The sequence below is a fragment of the Oncorhynchus clarkii genome, chromosome 7 (genome assembly GCF_045791955.1).
Source record: "Oncorhynchus clarkii lewisi isolate Uvic-CL-2024 chromosome 7, UVic_Ocla_1.0, whole genome shotgun sequence".
In the NCBI taxonomy this organism is placed as follows: Eukaryota; Metazoa; Chordata; class Actinopteri; order Salmoniformes; family Salmonidae; genus Oncorhynchus; species Oncorhynchus clarkii.
The window spans coordinates 64,734,589-64,741,443 of NC_092153.1; the positions used below are offsets into that span (position 1 = coordinate 64,734,589).

General features: G+C 42.8%; 1 pseudogene; it reads right to left on the minus strand.

The window, feature by feature from the left end:
* Window positions 1–39: 39 nt before the first annotated feature.
* LOC139414394 (alpha-enolase-like) lies at window positions 40–6,085 on the minus strand (annotated as a pseudogene).
* Between the last annotated feature and the right edge of the window lie 770 nt (window positions 6,086–6,855).

A 6,855-nucleotide genomic window follows, 5' to 3' on the forward strand; every position in this document is an offset into this window, starting at 1 on the left:
AACCTATGGTCATGAGTGTAACTTCATATGTGCCTTTCTAGCTGCCTTGACGTGTGTAACTCAGTTTGTTCCGTAAGCTTCTTCAGCATTTGCAAGTAATCATTGGAATGTTTGCTAAACTGTTATGTGCAAGTGTGTGCCTATATGCCAATGAGTATGCGCCCATTGCACTCAGTTAAGCCAGCGGGTTCCCGAAGTTCTTCCCAGCAAAGACAGCCTTGTCTCCCAATTCCTCTTCAGTTCTGAGAGGAAACCGAAAATACAGTTTAGCACCAAAGCAATATTCAAAACAGTTATGAAGTGTATAGCTTAGTCTGCAGTTTATCTTCAGTGTCCATACTGTATGTGATTGTTTGTCTATTCTAGTTATAGCAGCAACATTTCACTTAATCAAGTTCTAGTACATGCAAATTATTTGGCAAATAAAGGTGATTCTGTATAATGGTCAACTAAAATTATACATTTCCCCAATGGTTATGCCATGCAGGATTACATGGGTAAAAAACATCAACAAGAAAATAAATCCAGCAGAATAAAAATGACAAGCATCACAACATTACAGCCTAATCAAAGGTCATGAACCCTCACCTGAGAATCTGGTTGTACTTGGCCAGACGCTCAGAGCGGCAAGGAGCCCCAGTCTTAATCTGGACAAACAGACAGGGGCAACATTAATTACATAGCAATAATGTACAGTAACAAATATCATTTAAAATCAATCATAACAATGATTCCTTTGGGCAGCCCCATCTGTCCAGTGCACAGGCCCACCACCAGAGCAGCAATGAAGGTGTCCTCAGTCTCCCCAGAGCGATAGCTGACCATCACTCCCCAACCACTGGACCGGGCCATCTTGCACCTGGACAGGGGAAAGAGGACTCATGACGTGGTTAGAAGTTCACACCGTTGGAAAATTGCATCATGCAAGGCTCACATTAGACTTACAACTGGCAGGTTGTTTGCCTTGACTCACATGACATAACGGTTTGTAGACAGTCATGAAATTATCAATTTAATGCTCATCAATGTATAGTATAATTACAAACTCCTAAATCTCAGGTATTTTCTCAGGTCTGCCCCCCCAAAAAAAATAAAAAATAAAAAGGCAGGGAAAAAAACTGACTCCTCTTGAAGTCACTATGGAGTATAGATAGTGTGTGAAACTTACGCAGCCAGAGACTCCGTCACAGGGCCGATCTGGTTGACTTTAAGCAGCAGGCAGTTGCAGGCCTTGGTCACTGTAAGGTCATCACCCACCACCTGGATCTCCGTGTTGCCAGTGAAGTTGGACCACGCCTCCCAGTCGTCCTGGTCAAAGGGGTCCTCAATAGACACCACTGTCGCAGAGGTGACATAGAGCAGTGATCACCGAGAGGAAAGTCATGGTCCTGTACATTAGAGTAGACTAAACCATAGAATAGGACATTGTGCGTCATTTCATTTGCCAACCATAATATTTAATATAATATTTAACTTTGCCCAACTCCATTGTAGTGTAAACTGATTCACTGAATTTGTGATAAAATACAAAGCTGATCCAGCCAGAGACAACATTAAATACTTTTGAAATACTCGAAAGGTAAACAAGGACAGGACACCTAATCCTTGCAGAAGCTCTTGTAGAGAGTCAGCCAGCTCATTGGGAGTGATGTAACGCTCTGGGTCATCAGGAGACTTTAAGTTCAAGTCATATTTACCATCCCTGTAGAACGCAGAGGCAGCCACACCCATGCCAATCACCACCTCTTCTGTGTATCCTGCTTTGCTGAAGGCCTCTGATCAGCTCTAGAGCTGTGGAAAATTAAACGGGTGTTCATTTGTTAGAATAATGTGTTATACATTGGCAACACCTTGTGATCATGTGGGTACTACAAGTTAGTGGCTGAGGTGGTGAGTTTCCCGTAGAAAAAGCTGCATCCAAAAAAGTACCAAAATATACTTTGTGCTGAAAATAAAAAATATATACTTTATGTGATCAAAATACTCTATGATCACATCTGATACCTTCCTTGTTCTCCAGGATGTTGGGAGCGAAGCCACCCTCATCTGCCACATTGGTGGCGTCCTGGCCGTACTTCTTTATGACGTTCTTCAGGTTGTGGTAGACCTCAGCCCCGATACACATGGCCTCCTTGAAGGTGCTGGCACCCACCGGTAGGATCATGAACTCCTGCATGGCCAGCTTGTTACCCGCGTGAGACCCACCATTGATCACGTTAAAGGCCTGGGAAATACGAAATCCAAGATTTTATTTGATTTCATTAAAATATATTTTGAGATATGGATGTAGAAAATTAACTACACGACAAGCTGTAAGACAAGGCGTGTGTGAGCGTGTTTTGAGCAACAGTATTTTACTCTTACAGTACTGACTTTCACACCCTGTACTCACCGGCACAGGCAGGATGACCTCGGGGTTCCCAGCAAGATCAGCGATGTGACGGTACAAGGGGACACCTTTCTCTGCTGCGCCAGCCTTAGACACCGCCAGGGAAATACCCAGGATGGCGTTGGCACCAAACTTGGCTGATGTGCAAAAAATAAGAATAAATGCAAGTGAAATTGATAAAAAATAACCTCATATGGGGCAAATATTGAGTTATTTAGCCGACAGAACTCTTTCAGTGCGACTTACAATCAATGCATTTAACTAGGTAAAACATGTCCTCCGCATTTTAATCTGAAACTTACACTTGCTCTCTGTGCCATCCATGTCAAGCATGATCTGAGCAATTTTCTCCTGCTCAACCACAGACACATCCTGAGATGAATAACAAACAAGTTAAGCACATAGCATTTAAACTGAGGAACAAGGGCTGCATTAACTACGAGTATGTGGCAGAGTGGGCACTAGACCTGTTTATCTTTACCAGGTAGGGAAACAGCAACACGAGCAAAGGTAACATTCCATGTCATTGTACATCAACTTTCAAGAAGTATTATTTCTACTGTACCTGACCAACGATTGCAGGTGCAAGTGCAGAGTTAATGTGGTCCACGGCTTGTGAGACACCTGAAAGGACAATGAAACATTACAGACTAACAGCCTTGCCACTCTGCAGCCATCTGGCATCCAGCATTGCCATCAGCCAGAGCGATTGCTTCCGGTGAAATTAATGAAAGCTGCTCTACTGCACGTGTTGTGCTCATGTTGTGTAACATCCAATGGCAGCATCCAACCGCAAGAACGGCAGAGATTCAATTCTTGATGGCTGACGAGCACATTCGTTCCATATTGTGAATTGAAATAATGTGCTCTGTAGCAGGTAGAACATCACAGTTATGTTACGCTGATGGAAAAGCAACGCATGCAGTGGAGCTGAAATGTAAGAAGCATTGACAATTGGGGGATTTAGAAAGTAGCAATCCAAGCTACAACCCAGTATGCTTTTTCAGACACTAAAACAAATGTACCTCAGTCAGAGCACCAGTCAGGTTTTTAGATTGGTGAATCATGCAACCATTACTGTGACAAAGGATTAACTTCACACACACAAGGATGCATTCATAGAAAACAGATTCCATTATAATCATATTATGCAGTTATAGTATATTAACCCCACACCTTTCCCAAGGTAGCATGACTTGTCATTGTCCCTGAGCTCCAGGGCTTCATAGATACCAGTGGAAGCGCCACTGGGTACAGCTGCTCTGAACAGACCTGGGAGACAAGAGTGACAGATATAAAATAGTGTTTGTCATGAAAAGTTGGACAATCAACTATAGCAGTGGTTCCCAAACTGAGGAACACAGGGTTAGGCCAATAGCAACATTTACCTTTGTCAGTGTAGAGGTCCACCTCCACAGTAGGGTTGCCACGAGAATCAAAGATCTCCCGGGCATGAATCTTCAGGATGGACATTGGTGCTCGACCTTTGGAGGAGAAAAGTCTAAATATATTTAAGACTGCTAACCAGAACTTGCAGCGCATGATCAGTCCTATAAACATGATACTTCAATGTCCATTGTGCAACCTCTAGAGCCTTAAAATGTGAATCAGCATGTTTATTTCACAATGCATCAGTCATTTGAGGTATCAATGTTTTTCACATACCATCTAACCTTAAGTCAAGCCAATGAAGGCATGAACACCACCCCAAATGGCCTTGCTATATCAGAGGCCCTTTGTTGACTGCTGAATACGAATCTACTAGGTCCAGTAGAACCTACTGCTATTTCAGTCAGTGGTGGTTAAAAATGACTTTCACTTTATGAAGAGTCCTTTTCCTAAAAAGTGTCCTTTCTGGTTGCGAGCTTAGTGGTGCTAGCAGTAGGTTATTAGCTACTGTCCATCTCATTAATTACATTGCACTGTACTAGACCGAAGCAGTAGTAAGGCATCTGTCAAGGCTAGAAGGACTACTGAATGTCAGACGACATATTGACAGCCAAAACCCAATATGTATAATTCTGAATGTTGTAGGTCCTCTATTCTTGGCGTTGACATTGGATACATTTTTTCAAAAGATAACTACGGGGATTTCTAGTCATGCAATTGACATGAGATCCCCTAGTAATCCTGTCAATGGAACATCCCTTTAACTTGGTGCAAATAGTCCTGTACGTGGGTTGAGAATGCAAACTAGTAATTTACTGTCTCTTGTATCAAGTATATTGACTAAATGTTGGGTCTCCAAAGTGGTTAGCTAACTTTAGAATTCTAGTCAAACTTGAATTGAAATGTTGTAGTAACTTTCAAACTTTGCACGGATGAAACAGGAGTGGCTAGACTAGCTAGCGGAGTTAAAAAACAAGGGTTAGTTACAAATTAACAAAAGTATGTGGACACCTCTAAAAATAAGTGGATTTGGCTATTGCAACCACACCCATTTCTGATAGGTGTATAAATTAGACCACACAGCCATAGACAAACATTGGCAGTGGAATGGCCTTACTGAAGAGCTCAGTGACTTAACGTGACACCGTCATACAATGCCACCTTTCCAACAAGTCAGGTTGTAAAATGTCTTCCCTGGTCAACTGTAGGTACTGTTATTGTGAAGTGGAAACTTATAGGAGCAACAACAGCTCGGACACAAAGTGGTAGGCCACACAAGCTCACAGAATGGGACAGCTGAGTGTTGAAGTGCGTAGCAAGTGAAAATCTGTCCTCTGTTGCAACACTCACTACCAAGTTCCAAACTGCCTCTGGAAGCAACATCAGAACAAAACCAGTTCGGGAGCTTCATGAAATGGGGTTCCATGGCCAAGCAGCCGCACACAACGCTAAGATCACCATGCGCAATGCCAAGCATTGGCTGGAGTGGTGTAAAGCTCGCCGCCATTGGACTCTGGAGCAGTGGAAACGCGTTCCCTGGAGTGATGAATCACGCTTCACCAACTGGCAATCCAACAGATGAATCTTGGTTTGGCGGATGTCGGGAGAACGGTACCTGCCCAAATGTATAGTACCAACTAAAGTTTGGTGGTGGAGGAATAATGGTCTGGGGCCGTTTCATGGTTCAGGCGCCTTAGTTCTAGTGAAGGGAAATCTTAAAGGTACAGCATCCAATCACTTTCTAGACGATTCGGTGCTTCCAACTTTGTGGAAACATCTTTTTCAGCATGACAATGCCCCAGTGCACAAAGCAAGGTCCATACAGAAATGCTATGTTGAGATAGGTGTAAGAACTTGACTGGCCTGCACAGAGCCCTGACCTCAACCCCCTCGAGATGAATTGGAACACCAACTGCTAGCCAGGCCTAATCGCCCAACATAAGCGTCTGTCCTCACTATTGCTCGTGACTGAGTGGAAGCAAATCCCCGCAACAATGTTCCAAAAGACCAACTCAATATTAATGCCCACGATTTTGGAATGAGATGTTCAACGAGCAGACGTCCACATACTTTTGGTTCTCTTTGGAAAGGTCGAAGAACAACTCAAAGCTCTGTCTTCGAAACCTGAAAACACACCTTGCGCTTCAGTTGTGAAAAGCACCTGCAGATCCAGGCTTTAATTTTGTCATAACAATGGTCATTTTCTTACATAACAGATACATGTGGTTAGTCACTTACCTTTGAATTAAACTAGAAGTCAAGGTGAGAGGAAGGGCAGTCTTTCCTGAGTAATGCCGGCAAGTTGTGCGTTAAGTTCTGGGAGGTGGAGAAAAATACTTCCACTCTGTCTTTTTCTGTGTTTTGCTCTTATTCTTCTCTGGAATCATCAACCAGAGCTCTCCACCCCGCCCTCTATAGTTTAGGAGTAGGGCCTACATGTCATGGGTTTGTGCTTTTGATGCACTGAGAGTAAATCATAAATAAAATGAAATTAGTAAATAGATATTGTATCTGGGCTGACATAACATGTCATCTTCAGTACAGATAGTTATTTGGCCTATACCCCAGTATACTTTGAGCCTTTGCCTACATTAAATTGAACACAAATTCAGATTGCCAGTATTCCAATTCTCCCACAGGACAACTACATCTGCTAATCTCCCTGTTCCCCCAAACCCTCTTACTCACTCCATCTTCTTGAAACCCACATCTCCCCTTTTCTTTTTTCTGACAATTTGTAACCTTTGTGCTTTTACTCTCATACCCTCAATCTTCCTCTCTCCATTCTAGAGAAAATCTTCTACTATAATATGAAATGTATAGGCAAACAATCTTTAAGAAATAGAAACAATATTGAAAGAAAATGGAGGAAAGAAAGCTACTATTCCCCACCCAACTCTAGAAGCCTAATGAGATTTGTTTTTCCTCCCCAATGTAATCCCATAAAATTAGTACTAGGCCCTCTATCAGAGGAGGCTGTGGGAGGAGCTATAGGAGGATGGGCTCATTTTAATGGCTGGAATGGAATTAACGGAACGGAGTCCAACATGTGGTTTACACATGTTTGATGTGTTACC